The sequence below is a fragment of the Bubalus bubalis genome, chromosome 2 (genome assembly GCF_019923935.1).
Source record: "Bubalus bubalis isolate 160015118507 breed Murrah chromosome 2, NDDB_SH_1, whole genome shotgun sequence".
NCBI classification, from domain to species: Eukaryota; Metazoa; Chordata; class Mammalia; order Artiodactyla; family Bovidae; genus Bubalus; species Bubalus bubalis.
In genome coordinates, this window is record NC_059158.1 from 38235155 (window position 1) to 38259130 (window position 23976).

The 23976-nt window shown below is 41.3% G+C and overlaps 1 protein-coding gene and 1 long non-coding RNA gene across 8 annotated transcripts in view; one reads left to right on the top strand and one right to left on the bottom strand.

Annotated features, from left to right (window-relative positions):
• KIF6 (kinesin family member 6) overlaps positions 1–23976 on the top strand; it is a 425992-nt gene that overhangs the window by 13251 nt on the left and 388765 nt on the right. The gene's annotated exons all lie outside the window — the stretch shown is intronic.
• LOC123329992 overlaps positions 1–23976 on the bottom strand; it is a 32797-nt gene that overhangs the window by 6259 nt on the left and 2562 nt on the right. For all 3 annotated transcript variants that reach the window (XR_006640114.1, XR_006640115.1, XR_006640116.1), the window contains exon 2: positions 3331–3604. This is a non-coding gene — a long non-coding RNA (uncharacterized LOC123329992). The remainder of the gene's footprint in view (positions 1–3330; positions 3605–23976) is intronic.

A 23976-nucleotide genomic window follows, 5' to 3' on the forward strand; every position in this document is an offset into this window, starting at 1 on the left:
GGAGTCTATACGGGAAATTACTACTAATAAGGTGGCTTTCTGTTCCTGAAATCACTGGGTGATTTTAATGATCTAAGTATCCCCAGATACTTAGGGGGATATTAGATGTATTTTCATCTAATACATCTGCTGAACAAACTCATTTTTCAAGTCTACTGATCAGTGCATTCTCAACCACAACCTTGCCGAAAATGTATCAACACATATTGTCTCCAAAGTACCTGTTTCATGAATACTACTCAAACCATGCCCTTCTCTCTCTTTTTTTCCCCCCAGCTTTATCGAGATATAATTGACATATGACATTGTGTAAGTTTAAGGTATATGTGTTGCTTTGACACATTTATAAATGATGTCACCAAAATGGTTATCACCATAGTATCAGCTACCACGTCCATCTCATCACATAGTTCCCATTTCTTTTTTGTGCTAAGAACATTTCAGATTTGCTCTCGTAGCAACATTTAAGTATTTGGTATATAAGAGTATTATTAGCTACAGTCACCATGCTGTCCATTAGATCCCTGAACTTAAGCCCTTCTCTTTTTATACTGTCTTCCATCACAGTTGGTAAGATATAATTGAATAGGCTTAAGCTATTTTACGGAGTAGGCAATGGCACCCCACTCAGCACTCTTGTCTGGAAAATCCCATAGACAGAGGAGCCTGGTGGGCTGCAGTCCATGGGGTCGCGAAGAGTCGTTGGACACAACTGAGCGACTTCCCTTTCACTTTTTACTTTCATGCATTGGAGAAGGCAATGGCAACCCACTCCAGTGTTCTTGCCTGGAGAATCCCAGGGACGGGGGAGCCTGGTGGGCTGCCGTCTATGGGGTCGCACAGTCGGACGTGACTGAAGCAACTTAGCAGCAGCAGCAGCAGCAGCTATTTTAGTTGTAGCCACAGTCCAGTAGCATCTCTCTAAATTCAGGTCTCCTTGACTGGGTGTCGTATATTTTTAAAATTCTGTTCTTTTTAGTGATGTTTCAGTTGGTGTCATTTTTCAGGTAGCTCATCTCGTGTGTTTTATTTTGTGATGTCCCAGTGTCTTGTGGGGAGGGGACATCAGTTTGTGTTTCCTGGATGTCTATTTATTCCCCCCATTACTGACCACCTCTCCCATCTTGAGCCCACTTCCCACTCAGGCTCCTGCTGTGCCCTCTGCCTGGAATTCTCTTCCTTCAGAAATCTGCCTGGTTGCTTTCTGAGCTCTTTTGAGGCCTTTGCTCGTGCATCCCCTTCTCAGTCAGGCCATCTGTTCTTAGTACCCGACTTGAAACTGCGTTCCCTGTCACCCTTCCCTATATATTTGTTTTAGCATCTGACATATTATATAGTTTCCTTACTAGTTTTTTTGTTTGTTTGTTTTTTTGTTTTTTGCTTGTCAGCCTTCTACCAGAACAAAAGCTCCATGAAGGCTGGGGATTTATTTGTCTTGTTCACTGACTTGACAGAGATACCCGACTTGATGATGACAAGATCTCAAAAATAACAGGCAAGAGCTTTGTTATCCAGGATACTCAAGTTGTTATTGAGGTTGCTCAAGTGAATTATATCATTTATCAATAGGAAACATTCCTCATTGACCTTTTTAATACTTTTCTTCTTGTATCCCAATTTTCCTGAAACTGTTTTTGCTGGTTTTTTTTTTTTTCTCCCTGTTGGGCTTTATCTAGTTTCTCTGTCTCAAGCTCTTCACTCAGCTTCCCTGGGTCATTTTGTTTTTTTTTTTTTTTTGCATTTTTTTTAAATTTTATTTTATTTTTAAACTTTACATAACTGTATTAGATTTGCCAAATATCAAAATGAATCCGCCACAGGTATACATGTGTTCCCCATCCTGAACCCTCCTCCCTCCTCCCTCCCCATTCCATCCCTCTGGGTCGTCCCAGTGCACCAGCCCCAAGCATCCAGTATCGTGCATCGAACCTGGACTGGCATCTCATTTCATACATGATATTTTACATGTTTCAATGCCATTCTCCCAAATCTTCCCACCCTCTCCCTCTCCCACAGAGTCCATAAGACTGTTCTATACATCAGTGTCTCTTTTGCTGTCTCGTACACAGGGTTATTGTTACCATCTTTCTAAATTCCATATATATGCATTAGTATACTGTATTGGTGTTTTTCTTTCTGGCTTACTTCACTCTGTATAATAGGCTCCAGTTTCATCCACCTCATTAGAACTGATTCAAATGTATTCTTTTTAATGGCTGAATAATACTCCATTGTGTATATGTACCACATAGGTCCGGTGAATAAAATATAGCAGACTTTTGCCTTTGTAGCCAAATTCAGAGTCCCTGATATTTGATTAATTACTTTAACCTATTTATATTTATTATAGTTACTGTAATAGTGTTTGGAGCAATTCTTCTTCTCTATTTTTTCCCCCATTTATCATACTCTCTATTTTTTTCCCCTTTCTTGCTTTTTGTTTGTGCTCTTTGTTGTTGTTTTTGCTGCTTTATTTTCTCTCTCAAAGTGTAAACACTTCTCTGTGATTTAATTCAGATATTTAAGCTCATCTGTGCTTTTTCTCAACATCTAAACTTCTTCCCTCTTGCTTGTCTGGCCCTCTGCTGCTCAGGCAGGACCATTATCACACTTTTACTTTGCCTTTCCTACTCTCCTAGCACTTTACTTGTTGAAATCTACCCATGATTCCATTCTGGGTCGTTATTTTCATGATCAACATTTACTTAAGCTTATCTGTAAGTTTTATTTGTTTCTTTGCTCATCACTGTTTCTTATACTTATGTCTGTTTCTTGGGTTCTCTTTTAGTTTTGCTGGTAATCATCATTAACAATTTTTTTAGCGAGCGCTCAAGACTGAGGAGCTTTCTGAAGCTTTCATTCTCCTTCACAATTAAATGACCATTTGGCCAGGTATAGAATTCTAGGTTAAAAAATAATTTCTCTCATCACTGTGAAGACATTGCTTCATTGTTTCCTTGTATGCAGTGTTGCTGAAGAGATGCCAGGGTCTATCTGGACCTTATTTCTTAGGAATTACACTTTTGTCCTAGATGTTTTTGGATTTTTTTTTCTTTTTATTTTCTCTATCACCTCCCTTTTATATTAATAACTTTTACAATTTTATTTTTTCATTTGTAGGAAATGAAAAAAAAAAGTCTATTCTTGTTTATTGGTGTGATGTCCTTCTTTCTCCTTCCGAAGAAAATTAGCATCTCTTCTTGGAAACACTGGCTTTTCTTTCTACATGCAGTTTCTCTATGTGAATGTTCTTCTTTTGTAGAGTTGGTGCCTTGCTTTTCCCCTACAGAATTTTCTCAGATGTTTGGTGATTCTCAGGGGTGGGCTCACCTCTGTCAGTTGCAAGGGCCGTCGTCTGTTTGGGAACGTGGTTTCTGTTCTCCGTGGCTCCCCTCATGTCTGTGGTGAAGGAATGGTGTGTGGGCTGTGGGCAGGGTGTCCCTGAGCGGCTCTGCTGGGTGTGAGAATGCTCTTTTCTCCTGGTTGTTGCTTACCACCAGGGACTCTGGTCACTGTCAGTAATCCAGGCTCTTCCTCTGCTGGAAAGTATTCTTCAACGTTGGATGGGCAGGTGGAGGCAAACTCACACCTCTCTCTGATTCATCTGCAGAGGAGGGGGTCATTAAGCAAATTAACACTGGACTAAGAACCGGGAGAATCACTATTTTCATTTCCTTTAAATATGTCATATGCAGTATGTTCATGCTTTCTGAAAACTTGAATTGTGTGACTCTGAAATGGTAAAATACAAGGTAACAATAAAATCTCATTTATATATAATATTTGAAATAATAATTACCCCCATAAATTGAAAAAAAATTAAAGAATTGTTTAACTTGGCAGTCCTGGTGAATGGAATCTGTGCCACTTTAGATGTTAAATGGAAATGCCTACTCCTGATGAAGATTGGTCTCCAGGAACAAATTCCCAGCATAAATCCAGTTCATCTCCACCGTGCCTTTAAAGCTTCTCTATTGGGCTAACCCACTGTAGCTTAATTCTGGTTACTGAGTGCAATTGGAGCTAAATAAAATTAATCATATTTCTTTCCAAAATTCTGTAATTCAAGAATCTTACTATTTTTAGACATGCCTTTTCCTACTTAATTCAAATCAGTAATATGACTCATGACTGCAGATTTGCGGGACTGGTGGTGAGAATTCATAAAGCTTTAAACTTGTATCTTTGTGGTTATTTGCTGTTTAGCAGTCGCCACTAGGAAACACATCCCGCCTCTTCTAAACTTTATTTTCCTGAAATATATCCTTTGTTGTTTAGCAACAGATAAAAACTACCTTCTGTCATATTAATTTTTGCTCACTGGTTTTGGAATAACTTTTTGGAAAGATAAATTTTAGGAAGTCCACAGATGTGTTTAGTGTGTGCTGTTGAACCATAGAAAAGAGTTTGTAGCTTTATTTGATAAGTTACCTGGGGTTATGCTTCTCAGACTGGAGTGTGTTGATCTTGGGAGTATGTGGTGCTCTACGAGGGGATACTTGAGGCCACAGACTGAACATGGCACATCATTCTGGAGTGTGAATTTTACTTAAAGATTGACTCAGAAAACTTTGAGGTCTAGACTTTTTGGAGGTTTTATCACATGCACTCGTAAATCTGCAGAATCCCAGTGTTCCAGCCGATCTTATGTTATACTTAAAAGCTTCAGATGTAGGAAATTTGTTTCAGGTACAGTGAGTGCTTTAGGAAAAATTTGGAGATTTAGTGTTAGAGAAGAACATGGTTGGACTGAAATGAATAGGGTGCACATTGCCAGGAGGACGGGTTGTGACAAAGATGTAGGTCCCCACAGTGGGCCCCACAGGATGGGTAAAGCCTCTGCATTGCAACAAGGCAGCCAGGTTGGTTTTGAAAATCTACTGTGAACCACTGCTTTTTAACCTTTGATTTCATGAATGGTGAACAATATCAAGGGCAGCCTGTCAGTTTATGAGAAGAAGAGCATGAGGAGAAAAGAAAGCTCCCAGGGTCACGACCTCAGGGAGAATGTCTGTCCACCTGTGCTCTGACTGGGTGGGAGGCCAGGGCTTGGTTTGAGGGGTTTCCTCCCAGAGCAGGTAGTCCCACCTGCCCGTGGGGCCAGGGCCTAGCCCATCAGGGCTGTCATCTGTGCCCTAGAAAACAGGCCTGGCTGGTGATGCTGTGGGTCACATCGCTTGCCCAGTTCCTGCAGCACAAGCAGTGAATATAGATCCTGCACCTTCAAGACAAGAGAAGCAGAACGGGAGACAAGGAGGGCCACAGAAGAGTATTTAATATCATTGGCCAGCTATTCACCTCCATGTACTCATGCTTCTACTTGGGCTCGAAAAAATTTTGCAACAAGTAGAATAATCACGTTCTGGCCTCAGCCCTGTGGTAACTCATTGTGTGACTCTGGGTCAGGCATGTCCCTTCTGAACCAGTTCTCCCATATGAAAAGGCTGATGCTAATAATATCAAGTTTACCAGGTTCTGAAGATGCAAAGAAGCAATGCCTTTGAATGGACTTTGTGAACGTCAATGCCCTGTTCAATCTAAGGGTTGAAAAGTTAGAAATCTTCATTATTTCTGGCACTTTAAAACTCTGCCTACTCACTTCTGTCTCCAAACAAAGATGAAGTCGATGTACTTCTCTATAAGTCTCTTCCTTGCTGTTTTTGTTGCTAAGTTGTGTTGGACTCTTTTGGGACCTTATGGACTGTAGCCCACTGGGCTCCTCTGTCCCTGGAATTCCCCAGGTAAGACTATTGCAGTGGGTTGCCATTTCCTTCTCCAGGGGATCTTCCTGACCCAGGGATCAAACCTGCATCTCCTGCAACCCTCTTACTAAGTGCTGCTAAAAACTCTGGGCATTGTATTTAAAAGAACATAAAGATAAAAGGGTAGACTGGTGAGAGGGCCTCAGGACCTAAAGGAATGACCCAGCAGTGAGTTTCCAGTGTGTTTTTTTGCTGTTGTTGTTGCCTGGTGTATTCCAGGCTGGATGCTAGAAAAACTGGCAACCAAGAAACACCAGTAGACTTAGACAAAAGTAAAGAAAGTGAAGTTGCTGAGTCGTGCCCGACTCTTTGCGACCCCATGGACAGTAGCCTGCACCAAGCTCCTCCATCCATGGGATTTTCCAGGCAAGAGTACTGGAGTGGATTGCCATTTCCTTCTCCATGGAATCTTCCTGACCCAGGGATCGAACCCAGGTCTCCTGCATTGTAGACAGACGCTTTACCATCTGAGCCACCAGGGAAGTCCAGACAAAAGTGCCCGCCAAATTCTGCTCTCTATAACCAAGGCACCAGGAAAGAGGGCAACCCAGTGAGACACATTTTTAAATACTGGTTGCCCTACTCCATCCAAATACTATGGAAAAACCCACAGCCCCACCTTCATCCAGCAAAGCCTGGCTATAACAAGGCACCCCATTCCACTGCTGCCAGGGTGGTATCTGAGAAGGAGTGGAAGGACTTTCCTCCCCTCTCAGAGGTAACAACTTCCCCTCTCCCCTCACCCAGGTTGTCAGTGGAAGTCTTACAGGGATCCTGGAGTTCACCACCATCAGCCTCCCCACCCTATAACACAGATCATAGAATGATCTGACAAGTATTTGAAAGCAACCATCATAAAAAATGTTTCACTGAGCAAGCATGAAAGTGTTTGAAAGAAATGAAAAGATACAAAGTCTTGGTGAAAAAAAAAAAAAGATATAAAGAAGAACCAAATGGGAATTTTAGACTTAAGATATAATAACTGAAATTAAAAATATAGTGGGTGGGTTCAATAACAGGATAGAGAGGTCAGATGAAAAAGTCAATCAATTTTAATATGTAACAATAGAAATTACCCAATTTGGGCAATAGAAAATAGACTGGAAAAAAAAAAAAGATGCCCAGGGACCTGTGAGAACTACAGCAAAAGATCCACCATTCATGTTATCAGAGTCCTGAAGGACAGGAGAAAGAATATAGTTGAAAAACATTCAAGGAAATAATGACTGAAGATTCCCAAAATTTGGCAAAAGGCATAAACCTAGAACTTTATGAAGCTGAGAAAGTTCCAAACAGGATAAACTCAAAGAAATCCACTTGAAAACAAACATTAAACTTCAGAAAACTAAAGACAAAAATATCTGAAAACAATGAGGAAGAAATATCGTACCTACATGGAAAAAATAATTTGAATTATAGTGTTTTTCATACTCCACTCCAGAAAGCTCGGCGTCTAGAAGGAAGTAGCAGAATATTCTCAAGTGCTGAAGGAAAAGAACTCTCAGCCTAGAACCCTATTCCCAGTAATTAATTATCCTTCAGGAATAAAGGGGAAATAAAGACATTTTCAGACAAAGGAAGACTGATAATTAGATGCCAGCATATCTACCCTAAAAGAAGGGAGAAATGAAGTTCTTAAAAGAAGGAAAATGAAAAAAGAATGAATCTTGGAACATCAGAACAAAAGAAGGAACAAGCGAAAGAACAGAAATATAACTAACAAACTTTTCTTCTCTTGAGTTTCAAAAGTTGTTTAATGAAGCAAAAAACAAAGCATTACCTGATGAGTTAAAAACAGGGAAGGGTAACGGGATTTAAAAGGAAGAACTGTACAAAAAAGATATTCATGACCAAGATAAGCATGATGATGTGATCGCTCACCTAGAGCCAGACATCCTGGAATGTGAAGTCAAGTGGGCCTTAGAAAGCATCACTATGAACAAAGATAGTGGAGGTGATGGAATCCCAGTTGAGCTCTTTCAAATCCTGAAAGATGATGCTGTGAAAGTGCTGCACTCAATATGCCAGCAAATTTGGAAAACTCAGCAGCAGCCACAGGACTGGAAAAGGTCAGTTTTCATTCCAATCCCAAAGAAAGGCAATGCCAAAGAATGCTCAAACTACTGCACAATTGCACTCATCTCACATGCTAGTAAAGTAATGCTCAAAATTCTCCAAGCCAGGCTTCAGCAATACGTGAACCGTGAACTTCCAGATGTTCAAGCTGGTTTTAGAAAAGGCAGAGGAACCAGAGATCAAATTGCCAACATCCACTGGATCATCAAAAAAGCAGGAGAGTTCCAGAAAAACATCTATTTCTCCTTTATTGACTATGCCAAAGCCTTTGACTGTGTGGATCACAATAAACTGTGAATAATTCTGAAAGAGATGGGAATACCAGACCACCTGACCTGCCTTCTGAGAAATCTGTATGCAGGTCAGGAAGCAACAGTTAGAACTGGACATGGAACAACAGACTGGTTCCAAATAGGAAAAGGAGTACATGAAGGCTGTATATTGTCACCCTGCTTATTTAACTTCTATGCAGAGTACATCATGAGAAACGCTGGGCTGGAAGAAGCACAAGCTGGAATCAAGATTGCCCGGAGAAATATCAATAACCTCAGATATGCAGATGATACCACCCTTATGGCAGAAAGTGAAGAAGAACTCAAAAGCCTCTTGATGAAAGTGAAAGAGGAGAGTGAAAAAGTTGGCTTAAAGCTCAACATTCAGAAAACTAAGATCATGGCATCTGGTCCCATCACTTCATGAGAACTAGATGGGGAAACAGTGGAAACAGTGTCAGACTTTCTTTTCTGGGGGCTCCAAAATCATTGCAGATGGTGATTGCAGCCATGAAATTAAAAGATGCTTACTCCTTGGAAGGAAAGTTATGACCAACCTAGAAAGCATATTCAAAAGCAAAGACATTACTTTGCCAACAAGGTCTGTCTAGTCAAGGCTATGGTTTTTCCAATGGTCATGTATGGATGTGAGAGTTGGACTGTGAAGAAAGCTGAGCACTGAAGAATTGATGCTTTTGAACTGTGGTGTTGGAGAAGACTCTTGAGAGTCCCTTGAACTGCAAGGAGATCCAACCAGTCCATTCTAAAGGAGATCAGCCCTGGGATTTCTTTGAAAGGAATGATGCTAAAGCTGAAACTCCAATACTTTGGCCACCTCATACAAAGAGTTGACTCATTGGAAAAGACTCTGATGCTGGGAGGGGTTGGAGTCGGGAGGAAAATGGGACGACAGAGGATGAGATGGCTGGATGGCATCACTGACTCGATGGATGTGAGTTTGAGTGAATTCCGGGAGTTGGTGATGGACAGGGAGGCCTGGTGTGCTGCTACTCATGGGGGTGCAAAGAGTCGGACACGACTGAGCGACTGAACTGAACTGAACTGAAGGATTCCCAAGTGGCACAGTGGTAAAGAATGTGCCTGCCAATGCAGGAGCCACAGGAGATGCAGGTTTGATCCCTGGGTTGGGCAAATTCCCTGGAGCAGGAAATAGCAACCCACTCCAGTATTCTTGCCTGAAGAATCCCATGGACTGCCTGGTAGGTACAGTCCTTGAGGGTCACAAAGACTGACTGAGCATGCATGCAAGCTTTCTATACTTTATTCAAATTGGTAAAGTGTCAACACATCAGTAGATCTCTGGTAATCGAATGGTCTTGTATCTTGATTGCATTGATGGCTATTTGAATCTACATGAGATAAAATGGCATAGAACTCTACACATGTATCGTACCAATGTTAATTTCCTGGTCTTGATAATATACTCTAGTTATACGAGATTTAACCATTGAGTTAAAGTTTGAGTTTCCTCAAACTTGGTGAAGGTACACAAAACCACTCTGTACTCCTTTTGTAACTTCCTATAAATTTATAATTATTTCAAAAGAATACAGTAATATTCCCAAGTATGAATATTTTAGTGTCATTTGTTTTATGATGTTCTTCTATTCAGCAAATTCAGTAATCCGAATGATTAGATTTGAACTTCTGCCCCTTGGGTCTCAATTCAATAAAACTAATTTCATTAGACATTCACCCAGACATGCCTGCCAGTAAACGTTTTCTTTTTCTCAGAGTTGGCTTTCAAACAGAACACGCTGGTCAACCACCAAATTGTACAAAAACCCCTTGGATCCCACAGACCTATTCAACTTCAGGCCACAAGTTCACTTAACAGATGCATTGTTTATAAATGCGTACCTGTACTTGGCTCCACTTCCTACTACTCCGAAATTCCCTGTAACAGCACGTTCATGGCTTTTGTGATTTTACTACTTTCCTTAAAGTTTTAACACTTTATTTATTTTTTTTTTAATTTTATTTTTAAACTTTACATAATTGTATTAGTTTTGCCAAATATCAAAATGAATCTGCCACAGGTATACATAACACTTTAAAAATCATACTTTCAATTGAAAACATGGCTCTGTGTTTAAAAACAGCAACGTATATCAGCTTAAGGGGCTTCCCAGGTGGCACTAGTGGTAAAGAACCTGCCGATGCAGGAGACATAAGAGACTCGGATTTGATCCCTGGGGTGGGATAGATCCCCTGGAGGAGGGCATGGCAACCCACTCTGGTATTCTTGCCTGGAGAATCCCATGGACAGAGGAGCCTGGTGGGCTACAGTTGATAGGGTTGCAAAGAGTCAGACACGACTGAAGCAACTTAGCACACGTGCACACATGTCACATTAACTAACTTCAAGGGTTAATGGGCACAATGACACTGCATATGTGAGTGTCAGGATATTGGGAAGAAATGAGGAAAGGTCTTGTCACACGCAGATTGCAGATAACTTCTCTTCTTCATTCTGGTGTCGTAATGTTTTAAGAACCCGATCTCACATAAAATGTAGATACAGATAACATCGCTTTCCAAGTTTCCTTTTGGATTTTGTTTTTTTTTCTGTTGCAACCTGCTTTTCTGTTGAGAAATTGCTGAGAAGCCCAGAAGTGTTCAGGCTACAATTAGTGGAAATATGGGTGTATCACAACAGAATTAATGGTGCCCCAAGAATCCACCTGCCAATGCAGGGGACCCAGGTTCAATCCTTGGGTCAGGAAGATCTCCTGGAGAAGGGAATGGCAACCCACTCCAGTATTCTTGCTTGGAGAATTCCACGGACAGAGGAGCTTGGCGGGCTACAGTCCATGGGGTCACAAAGAGTCGGACACGACTGAGTGACTAACACTTTCACTGTCTTTCCAGCCCTGTCTACTCAGGACTCCCTGCTCCCCTTCAGTTGATGGCCTCCTGCTGCAGGGTTCTGCGGCTGTCTGTTGCTCTCTCTGCCACACACTCTTCTGCCTAAGGTGCTTCTGTAACTTGTGAACAGATGAGGCTGGATGTGCCAAGGTGTTAACACAGGAAGCAGCCCTCCAACCAGTGACAGACAGGGGTGGGAGGGTGTTAAATACAAAGGCATCTCTTCACCCTTCGGTGGGGACAACGCTAAGGCCTCTTCCTTGCCGTCCGCCAGAGAAAACCAGTGAGACTGAGTCCCCGCGGCCCACAGTGGTGCCTGCTCTCTCATGTACCTGAAGTGGCTTGTTTTCCTTCCCTGCCTCGACGGGAGCTTCCAGGGCTCACCTCCCAAGTAAACTATTCCACTCAACTCCTGGCCTCAGGACCTGCTTGCGGGAAGCGGGGTGGTGGTCTAAAACCAGTATTCCAGAGAATAGCAAGAAGAGATAAGAAAGCCTTCTTAAGTGAACAGTGCAAAGAAATACAGGAAAACAATAGAATGAGATACCAAGGGACTATTTCCTGCAAAGATGGGCACAATAAAGGACAGAAACAGTAAGGACCTAACAGAAGCAGAAGAGATTAAGAAGAGGTGGCAAAAATACACAGAACTGTACAAAACATGTTTTAATGACCCAGATAATCACAATGGTGTGGTCACTCACCTAGAGCCAGTCATCCTGGAGTGTGAAGTCAAGTGGGCCTGAGGAAGCATGACTCCATCAAAGCTAGTGGAGGAGATAGAATTCCAGCTGGGCTATTTCAAATCCTAATAAGATGATGGTGTGAAAGTGCTGCGCTCAATACGCCAGCAAATTTGGAAAACTCAGCAGTGGCCACAGGACTGGAAAAGCTCAGTTTTCATTCCAATCCCAAAGAAGGGCAATGTGAAACAATGTTCAAACTACCATACATTTGTGCTCATTTCACATGCTAGCAAAGCAACACTCAAAATCCTTCAAGCTAGGCTTCAGTGTACATGAGCTAAGAACTTCTAGATGTACAAGATGGATTTAGAAAAGGCAGAGGAACCAAATTGCCAACATCTGTTAGAACATAGAAAAAGCAAGAGAATTCCAGATAAACATCTACTTCTATTTCACTGGCTATACTAAAGCCTTAAACTGTGGAATCTTCTTAAAGAGATGGAAACCCCAGACCACCTTACCTGCCTCCTGAGAAACCTGTATGCAGGTCAAAAAGCAACAAGTAGAACCAGACATGGAATAACAGACTGGTTCAAAATACATCAAGGCTGTTTATTGTCACCCTGCTTATTTAACTTATATGCAAAGTACATCATGTGAAATGCAGGGCTGGATGAATCACAAGCTGGAATAAAAAATACTGGGAAAAATATCAATAACCTCAGATGACGAGGCACTAAAGAGCCTCTTAATGAGGCTGAAAGAGGAGAGTGAAAAAGCTGACTCTTCACTCAACATTTCTTTTCTTTTCTCAACATACAAAAAATGAAGATCGTGGCATCCAGAATCCCATCAGTTCAGTTTAGTTCAGTCACTCAGTCATGTCCGACTCTTTGCGACCCATGAATCGCAGCACGCCAGGCCTCCCTGTCCATCACCAACTCCCAGAGTTCACTCAAACTCATGTCTATCAAGTCAGCGATGCCATCCAGCCATCTCTTCCTCTGTCATCCCCTTCTCCTCCTGCCCCCAATCCCTTCCAGCATCAGAGTCTTTTCTAATGAGTCAACTCTTGGCATGAGGTGGCCAAAGTATTGGAGTTTCAGCTTTAGCATCAGTCCTTCCAAAGGATACCCAGGACTAATCTCCTTTAGAATGGACTGATCGGATCTCCTTGCAGTCCAAGGGACCCTCAAGAGTCTTCTCCAACACCATAGTTCAAAAGCATCAATTCTTTGGCGCTCAGCCACAGTCCAACTCTCACATCCATACATGACCACAGGAAAAATCATAGCCTTGACTAGACGGACCTTTGTTGGCAAAGTAATGTCTCTGCTTTTGAATATGCTCTCTAAGTTGGTCATAACTTTCCTTCCAAGGAGTAAGCATCTTTTATATTCATGGTTTCAGTCACCATCTGCAGTGATTTTGGAGCCCAAAAAAATAAAGTTTGACACTGCTTCTACTGTTTCCCCATCTATTTCCCATGAAGTGATGGGACCAGATGCCAAGATCTTAGTTTTCTGAATGTTGAACTTTAAGCCAACTTTTTCACTCTCCTCTTTCACTTTCATCAAGAGGCTTTTGAGTTCCTCTTCACTTTCTGCCATAAGGGTGGTGTCATCTGCATATCTGAGGTTATTGATATTTCTCCGGGCAATCTTGATTCCAGCTTGTGCTTCTTCCAGCCCAGCGTTTCTCATGATGTACTCTGCATAGAAGGTAAATAAGCAGGGTGACAATATTCAGCCTTGACATACTCTTTTTCCTATTTGGAACCAGTCTGTTGTTCCATGTCCAGTTCTAACTGTTGCCTCCTGACCTGCATACAAATTTCTCAAGAGGCAGGTCAGGTGGTCTGGTATTCCCATCTCTTTCAGAATTTTCCATAGTTTATTGTGATTCACACAGTCAGGGGCTTTGGCATAGTCAATAAAGGAGAAATAGATGTTTTTCTGGAACTCTCTTGTTTTTTTGATGATCCAGCGGATGTTGGCAATTTGATCTCTGGTTCCTCTGCCTTTTCTAAAACCAGCTTGAACATCTGGAAGTTCACGGTTCACGTATTGCTGAAGCCTGGCTTGGAGAATTTTGAGCATTACTTTACTAGCGTGTGAGATGAGTGCAATTGTGCAGTAGTTTGAGCATTCTTTGGCATTGCCTTTCTTTGGGATTGGAATGAAAACTGACCTTTTCCAGTCCTGTGGCCACTGCTGAGTTTTCCAAATTTGCTGGCATATTGAGTGCAGCACTTTCACAGCATCATCTTTCAGGATTTGAAAGAGCTCAACTGGGATTCCATCACCTCCACTATCTTTCTTCGTAGTGATGCTTTCTAAGGCCCACTTGACTTCACATTCCAGGATGTCTGGCTCTAGGTCAGTGATCACACCATTGTGATTATCTTGGTCATGAAGACCTTTTTTGTACAGTTCTTCTGTGTATTCTTGCCATCTCTTCTTAATATCTTCTGCTTCTGTTAGGTCCATACGATTTCTGTCCTTTATCGAGCCCATCTTTGCATGAAATGTTCCCTTGGTATCTCTAATTTTCTTGAAGAGATCTCTAGTCTTTCCCATTCTATTGTTTTCCTCTATTTCTTTGCATTGATTGCTGAGAAATACTTTCTTACCTCTCCTTGCTATTCTTTGGAACTCTGCATTCAGATGCTTATATCTTTCCTTTTCTCCTTTGCCTTTCACTTCTCTTCTTTTCACAGCTATTTGTAAGGCCTCCCCAGACAGCCATTTTGCTTTTTTTGCATTTCCTTTCCCTGGGGATGGTCTTGATTCCTGTCTCCTGTACAATGTCACGAACCTCATTCCATAGTTCATCAGGCACTCTATCAATTCTGGTCCTTTAAATCTATTTCTCACTTCCACTGTATAATCATAAGGGATTTGATTTAGGTCATACCTGAATGGTCTAGTGGTTTTCCCTACTTTCTTCAATTTCAGTCTGAATTTGGCAATAAGGAGTTCATGATCTGAGCCACAGTCAGCTCCTGGTCTTGTTTTTGCTGACTGTATAGAACTTCTCCATCTTTGGCTGCAAAGAATATAATCAATCTGATTTTGGTGTAGACCATCTGGTGATGTCCATGTGTAGAGTATTCTCTTGTATTGTTGGAAGACGGTGTTTGCTATGACCAGTGCATTCTCTTGGCAAAACTCTATTAGCCTTTGCCTTGCTTCATTCCGTATTCCAAGGCCAAATTTGCCTGTTACTCCAGGTGTTCCTTGACTTCCTACTTTTGCATTCCAGTCCCCTATAATGAAAAGGACATCTTTTTTGGGTGTTAGTTCTAAAAGGTCTTGTAGGTCTTCCTAGAACCATTCAACTTCAGCTTCTTCAGAGTTACTGGTTGGGGCATAGACTTGGATTGTCCTGATATTGAATGGTTTGCCTTGGAAACGAACAGAGATCATTCTGTCGTTTTTAAGATTGCATCCAAGTACTACATTTTGGGCTCTTTTGTTGGCCATGATGGCTACTCCATTTCTTCTACGGGATTCCTGCCCATGGTAGTAGATATAATGGTCATCTGAGTTAAATTCACCCATTCTAGTCCATCTTAGTTCGCTGATTCCTAGAATGTCGACGTTCACTCTTGCCATCTCCTGTTTGACCACTTCCAATTTGCCTTGATTCACGGACTTGACATTCCAGGTTCCTATGCAATATTGCTCTTTACAGCATTGGACCTTGCTTCTATCACCAGTCATATCCACAGCTGGGTATTGTTTTTGCTTTGGCTCCATCCCTTCATTCTTTCTGGAGTTATTTCTCCACTGATCTCCAGTAGCATATTGGGCACCTACTGACCTGGGGAGTTCCTTTTTCAGTATCCTATCATTTTGCCTTTTCATACTATTCATGGGGTTCTCAAGGCAGGAATACTGAAGTGGTTTGCCATTCCCTTCTCCAGTGGACCACATTCTGTCATACCTCTCCACCATGACCCGCCTGTGTTGGGTGGTGGCATGGCTTAGTTTCATTGAGTTAGTCAAGGCTGTGGTCTGTGTGATTAGATTGACTAGTTTTCTCTGATTATGGTTTCAGTGTGTCTGCCTTCTGATGCGCTCTCGCAGCACTTACCTTGGGCGTGGGGTATCTCTTCACGGCTGCTCCAGCAAAGCACAGCCGCTGCTCCTTACTTTGGACGTGGGGCTGCTCCTCTCGGCCGCCGCCCCTGGCCTCAGGCATGGGGTAGCTTCATGGCAAATAGATGGGAAACAATGGAAACAGTGACAGACTTTATTTTCTTGGGCTCCGAAAACACTGTGGACAGTGACTGAAGCCATGAAATTAAAAGATGTTTGCTCCTTGGAAGAAAAGCTATGACAAACCTAGACAGCATATTAAAAAGCAGAGATGCTGCTTTGCTGACAAAGGTCTATCTAGTCAAACCTATGGTTTTTCCAGTAGTCATGTATGGATGTGAGAGTTGAATCATAAAGAAGGCTGAGCACTGAAGAACTGATGCTTTCAAACTGTGGTGCTGGAGAAGACTCTTGAGGGTCCTTTGGACTGCAAGGAGATCAAACCAGTCAGTCCTAAAGGAAATCAGTGCTGAATATTCATTGGAAGGACTGATGCTAAAGCTGAAGCTTCAATACATTGGCCACCTGATGGGAAGAGCCAACTCATTAGCAAAGACCTTGATGCTGGGAAAGATTGAAGGCAGGAGGTGAAAGGAGTAACAGAGGATGAGATGGTTAGATGGCATCACCGACTCAATGGGCATGAGTTTGAGCAAACTCTGGGTGATAGTGAAGGACAGATAAGCCTGGCATACTGTAGTCCATGGGGTTGCAAAGAGTAAGACACGACTTAGTGACTGAGCAACAGCAGTTGTTCTCAAAGTGTGGTCCCTGGACCAACAGCATCAATGTAGTCTAGGAACTAGTTAGAAATGCAGTTTCTTGGACCCCATCCAGGTCTGCTGAATCAGAGCCATCTGTGTTTTAGCAATCTGTAAGTGATTCTGATGCACCAAATTAGAACTGGGATCTTGACCTTGGTACAAAGCTTAATACAGGTTGGAAGGGCTTGGGAAACAGGGAGATAGTGACAGAGGGTACTGGTGGTATTTGTCTTTAATGATATCTTTCCCAGAGATCTGAGATGTAATCTATATAACTTCCTGAATTCAAAATTGGTATTTGTTTGCTTATAATTTTTGTTTTCTTTTGTTTAGTCGCTGAGTAATGTCTGACTCTCTTGCGACCCCATGAACTGTAGCATGCCAGGCTATTCTGTCCATGGAATTTTCCAGGCAAGAATACTGGAGTGGGTTGCCATTTCCTTCTCCAGGGGATCTTCCTGACCCAGCAATTAAACCCCCATGTCCTGCATTGGCAAGTGGGTTCTTTACCTCTGAGCTACCGGGAAGCCCTTATTTATAATTTACGTCATGTTTATTTATAAAATCAATCAAGACGCGTTACCCTGATGCTAGGGCAGCCTTCATGTTCAGAAGGGGATCCATCCTGATTTAATGTTTTATAGGAAGATGAAAAAGTAGCAGAGATATCAGAAACTATTTGGACTAAATTGAGTAATTAATTATGATTGATTAGTTTTTAGAAATTTAATAAAGCTCTCGAAAGAAGTAATTGTGGGAGACTGTATAAAACATTGATTAAGATTGTGAGCTTTGGAGCCGTTGAAGCTTGCTTCAGTTCCCAACTTGAATACTTAATAGCTGTGTGGTTTGGGCAAATTATTTAATCTCTCTGTGTCTCAGGTTTTAACCTGTAAATGATGCTATAACAGCTACTTCATTTGCCATGATGAGCAGGTGAACTATACATGAAATGCACATGCCCCAGTACATAGTATGTGCTCAGAACTATTAGCTATCATCCATTTTTGGCTCCTCACCAACATTTTTATAGAAAAAGATTTTTCATTCCAGTTCAGGGTTTTACCAAGTTATGAATGTTTTTTCTTTATGGATTTTTCCCCCCTCCTTGACTGTTTTTAGATTTGGTTTCTCCTGAGGCATAAGTCAAGCTGAAACTCCAGTACTTTGGCCACCTCATGCGAAGAGTTGACTCATTGGAAAAGACTCTGATGCTGGGAGGGATTGGGGGCAGGAGGAGAAGGGGACGACAGAGGATGAGATGGCTGGATGGCATCACTGACTCTATGGACGTGCGTCTCAGTGAACTCCGGGAGTTGGTGATGGACAGGGAGGCCTGGCGTGCTGCGATTCACGGGGTCGCAAAGAGTCGGACGCGACTGAGCGACTGATCTGATCTGATCTGATCTGAGGCACAAGTTTGCAATTTTACCGTAGATCTTTACTTCAGGATTTGAGGATGCATTTACAGATGATCCAGAGATATTCCTGGTTATTACTACTCACCTTTCTATCCTCCCAAAGAATGATAGACAAAGAAAGCAAATAGAATGCAAAGCCTTCTGGAGAATCCTCCCTAGACAAATGTGCAGTGATTGATTATAACTGGCAAGATTTTTTACTATGGTTATTTGAATTTATAATCGACTGTGGCAAACAGCACAACCATAGTTAAAAAATATGTTGTTTAAATTGTTGGGGAAATACGGCAGTAAATTTATCTAGTGTTTTATCACTTGCAGATCTAAATATCTTCCTCACTTGAACGTTGCTTTCCTTGGAGCAGAGCTCTTTTAGCAGAAATTCCATCATTCTCAGTGAATCTGGCCTTTCCTATTATCGGCCATGTGGTTTGCGTCGGATTTTTAGTGTACTTCTCGCTAAATAACATGAACAGATTTACTTGTAACAGTGAGCACCTTTCATTTTATATAGAGTTTTGCCAACCTTACAGCACTTCCACATGTATTATATCACTTAGTTTTTACCATAACCGTGTGGGTAGATAGATATGATTTCCCATTTTAGATGAGAAAACCAGAGCTCTGAGCATTTAATTGCCTTCTGCAGGGTCACATAGTAATTAGGCTGTGGAACTGAGACTGGAATAGATCTTCCTTTCATAGTCCTTTGATCCTTAAACTGCTGTATCACACAGCTGTGTTTACATATCCCCTCCCATTTCACAAAAATCGACCTAGGTAAATTCACCAGTGATGTTCCTGTCACGGAATCAGTGGATACCTTTCAGTCTTCATCCCGCTTGACCTTTCAGCTTGGGCATCGTGGGCAGCGCCCAAACAGTAGCGTTTGGCCAGCTGCACCTGGGAATAGTCCAGGGCCCTGTGGGGCCCTAAGTTGGGTGGGTATGCTGGAACTGGGACCTACATAAGCGAGGGTGACCGCCACAACATCTGTAGAATGGTCACTCGGGACAGTAGGAGCCTCCCGAGGAAGCAGCACCCAGACAGCCGTGCGAGGCTGGCTGGCCCTTGTATCCCCAGAGCTGGTCTTGGCAGCATCTGATATTTAAGCCTCCAGCCTGAGCCCTAGGACAGGAACTGCAGGCACTCGGGCTGCAGGCTTTATAAGTAAGATATTACAAAATAAAAGCAGACAGGGACTTCCACTGCAGGGGGCGCAGGTTCAATCCCTGGTCGGGTAACTAAGAGCCTACATCCTGTCAGTATAGCCAAAAAAAGAGAGGACACCCATGCACTGCCCCCTCTTTAAAAGGCTCTACTTGTGTTTCCAAGGCTCCTCATGATTGGGAAGTTTTCTACCACACACTGGTTTCTGATCTCTAAGGCTATTTCCAGCTATAAAAATAATTAATTAATTAAAAATGGACATATGAACATTACAATAAAGTGTATCAGAGAGTTGATGGAATTCTCTGAGAGGTTAGAATTCACATTATTGAAAACTGCTGCAACATGGTAAAGAAACTGTCTGTGGGCTTAGAAACAGGAGTTAAATTTAAGGATCACATTCCACAGAAAAGGACACTATTTTCCTATGAATTTTCAGGTGAACCACTCAGTGAAGACGAATTTAAATTTTTCATTGTAATCATAGATACAGTGATCAAATGTATAAACATGTGTTTTGAATTATGTACAAATTACAAATCTACACAGTTTCTTATTCAACCTCCATGACTTACAGGAGATGTCAGAGGAAACATTAAAATGCATTGTATATATTTGCATTTGAAATTAAATTCAAACTAAAATGCAACTGATTTGTATGAAGAATTAAATCTTTCCAGTGAAATTGTTTTATAAGATTCATCAGCTTAGATACAGTAAATTTTACATTTTGAAATAATTTATAGGAAATTTTTTTCACTGTTGTCACAGCTTCTGAAATACTGTTAACAACTCCACCAACAGTTGCATCAGCAGAAATATCTTTCTCAAAATTAAAAATTATCTGTGCATTACATACCCATAGCTTAGTTATTTTACAACTAAAGGCTGGCCATTTTGACCACCTCTGCCTACTATGGTGACTATAATTAACAATACTATATTGTATATTTCAAAGTTGCTGAGAGAGCAGATCCTAAAAGTTATCATCACAAGAAGGAAAACCTTTGAAAGAAAAATTATTTATGATCTTGAATTTGCTAAGAGTTTTCAGTTATATCAACTGAAAATGAAATTGCCAGAAATACAAATTTTTATGATCTAATAAATGAATATGTAGAAAAACTAGTCAGGACAATTGTATGATCAATCAAGATTTACTAATAAAGTATTATTATTTTTGTGTTATATAAAATTATAAAACTAACATACTACTTTTTTTTACAATTTGAAAATTAATCATTACTCATGTGCTACAATTATTCATCTAATTATAAATAATCACTCTAAGTACTAAATATTTTTAAGGGAAAGCTTTATATTTTAATATCTTTGATATAGCACTTTTTCCTTTTTGAACAAGGGGCCCTGCATTTTCATTATATCTTTGGCCTCACACGTATGTAACAAGCCCAACCAAAAAGGCCCTCAAGGTCTGCTTCCCCCTTGTAAACAAAGAGGCCCAAATTTTCTCATATTCCCCTCTTTGCTCTGCTGCTGCTGCTAAGTCGCTTCAGTCATGTCCGACTCTGTGCGACCCCATAGACGGCAGCCCACCAGGCTCCCCCGTCCCTGGAATTCTCCAGGCAAGAACACTGGAGTGGGTTGCCATTTCCTTCTCCAAAGCATGAAAGTGAAAAGTGAAAGGGAAGTCGCTCAGTCGTGTCCAACTCTTCGCGACCCCATGGACTGCAGCCTACCAGGCTCCTCCGTCCATGGGATTTTCCAGGCAAGAATACTGGAGTGGGGTGCCATTGCTTTGCTCACTAGGCTTCAGATTTTGACAGTCCAGGAATCTTCAGCCCAGAGCATTTGCCCTAGCCATTTTCCTGGAATGCTGTTCCCCCAATACCCGCATAGCTCGCACTGACAGTTCTTTAAAGTCTTTGCTCAAATGTCACCTTCTCGTGAGGTATGCCCTGACTGTCTCAGTGAAAACTGCAGCCCAGCCCTCTCCCCCATTACCACTGACCCCCCCATATTAGTCTACACGTCCTATGTTTTCCCATAGAACCATCTGACCTTTATACTTTACCTATGCTCTGTGTTGTACAGTATCTGTCTCCTCTGCTAGAATGTCAGCTTCGCAAGGACAGGAATCTTCTGTTCTATTCACTGATGATTCCCAAGCACCAATAACAATGCTGACCCGCACCCATTGAATATTTGTAAAATGAATGAAGTCTGAAATTATTAGATAAACATGTAATTGCTACGCGAGCCAAAATCATTCACCTAACTGCAATGTGTTTTTCTTTGTTGTGCAATAGGCAAATTAGATTCTTGGTTCCTCAAATTGTTTACAGCTAATGCTTTTGTATTTTCTATCTGTTTTAATTAATGAAAATTCCTACTATAGAGCCATACACTGAATGCATGCTAATTAAATTGTGTTGTTCATATAATTGTAGCTGTAAAAGGCTTTCAGAACACTAAAAACTTTGTTATAAAAGCTTAAAGAGTTGAATGAAAAGAAAACCCCAGTGGCGGAATTCTTTATTTGCTTGTTAAGAATATTTATCTCTTATGAGACCCTGTTTTGCCTCAATCTAAATGATAAAAGAAGTACAGTATGTTTTCACTTAGGAGTGTCTGTATTTTCACTCAATTTAGGTGCATAGCCAAATATGTTAGGAATTAGGAACTATTCTTATTCATAGATAAAATATTCTTCATCCATGGCTCTGTAGAAATTCAAATGTATATTTACTAACTTGTGTTCACTCTCAAACACTAGGAGCTTTGAAAATCAATGTTTCTTTTATTTTTAAGTTTGGTTAGTTTACCATGAGACCACCAACATTTTTTTCTCCCTGAGACAAAATCAGAATTACTGTTACAAGTAGGAAGTATCCAGTTTTAAGTAACAAACTTGTGCTGCCTGCTACTTTTAAAAATGGAATTGCTTCTTTAGTGGGAGAAATTGTTACTGAAAGTTGCTGTGCTCTGTGTTTGTTTCTGGTAGAGGGAATGTTTATATCACGTCCGTAAAATTTGAATTTCCAAGGAAGCCAACAGAATAATGAAACACTTAAGTAGCACACCAAAACTATTTTCTGTATGTTGATATGATGTAAAAACATGATCGGCTTCTTTAAGTAGAATTGTGTGTGCATGCTAAGTTGCTTCAGTCGTGTCTGACTCTTTGTGACCCCGTGGACTATAGCCTCCCATTAGAAGGATGGAAATCATGCCAATGGTTTCATATCTACATTAGTTAAAGTTATAACTCCAAATATTTCCCAGTTTCCATCTAATATTAGTAATATTATATAAGTAATATGAATAAAAATTTTACAGTACTAAGAAGATAACCAATGCAGATACTAAAAGGTTGATTCTGAAGTTTCTCAATCTATTTTATCCTTAATATGTCATTGAACCATGCAAAATGACCCATCTAATGTTAGTCTACTGAACTTTGTCAATGACAAGAGATTAAAAACCCACCTCAAATCAAAGAAAAAGAAATTTATTGGCTTACATTACTCGGAAGTCTAGAAATGTGTTGACTTCAGTCTCAGTTTCCTCCATGTGGCTGGCAGCTCCAAGGTTACAGGTTTGCAAAACCACAACCTTCAGATAGGACTTTATCTTTCCTGCTAGCATTAATAAAATGCCCGTGTGAGGATTCTGGGATCATGCCTATTCCCAGACAAATCTATCACTAGAGGATGGGATACCCTCTTTACCCATATTCCCCCAGACTCACTGATAGCCCTGCCTGTGTACCACTTGGAGGTGGAGAGAAGTTCTGCTAAAGGACAAGATGTTGGAGATGCCAGAGAAGAGGGCATCAAGAGAAGCAACAAGCTGGACAGATAAACCTCTGCCTTGAATAAGCAGCAAATTAAAGAAAGTCAGGGGCTTCCCTGATGGCTCAGTGGTAAAGAATCTGCCTGCCAATACGGGAGACATGGGTTTGATCCCTGGTCTGGGAAGATTCCACAACCACAGGGCAACTAAGCCCATGTGATACAACTGCTGAGCCTGTGCTCCGGAGCCCAGGAGCTGCAGCTGCGGAGCCTGCGTGCTCTGGGGCCTGTGCTCTGCAGCAAGAGAAGCCACTGCAATGAGAAGCCTGTGCACCGCAAGTAGAGAGTAGCCCTTGCTTGAGAAAAGCCCACACAGCAACAAAGACCCAGCAGAGCCAAAGATAAATAAATGAAAGTGAAAGTCGCTCAGTTGTGCCCAACTCTTTGCCCACCCATGGGCTATACAGGTTTTCTAGGTCAGAATACTGGAGTGGGTTGCCGTGCCCTTCTCCAGGGGGTCTTCCTGACCCAGGGATCGAACCCAGGTCTCCCTCATTGCAGGTGGATTCTTTACCAGCTGAGCCACAAGGAAAGCCCTAAATAATATAAAATTATTTAAAAAAGAAAAACAAAAATAGAAACCCAAATCAATTTGAAGATACCTGTAAGATACTGAAGACTTGATGACTTTCAAGGGTGATTTTAAAAGGTGAAGAACAAGAACAAAGCTTGTTTTGGCTGTGTCCTTCTGCGGTGTCCAATAGTTACCTCCTCTATCTGATAATGGGAAGTGAACAGATGTCTGTATATTTTGGGTTGATTGTAGTCATGTCATACCAAATAAAGAAGAACTAACATGCGTTGGGTTTCTATCATGTGTTAGGCTGTAAACACTTTGGTATATTTTACATGTGTATGTGTGTGTGTGTGTGTGTGTGTGTGTGTATAGTTGAATCAGTGATGGTGATTCAACTGTATTTGAATAAGTGAGGTGTTAATTCATCTGTGAGTGACAGAAAAACTTAATATGGCTTAAAGATATGAGTATTTATTACTTCACATAAAGGAAACCTGGAGG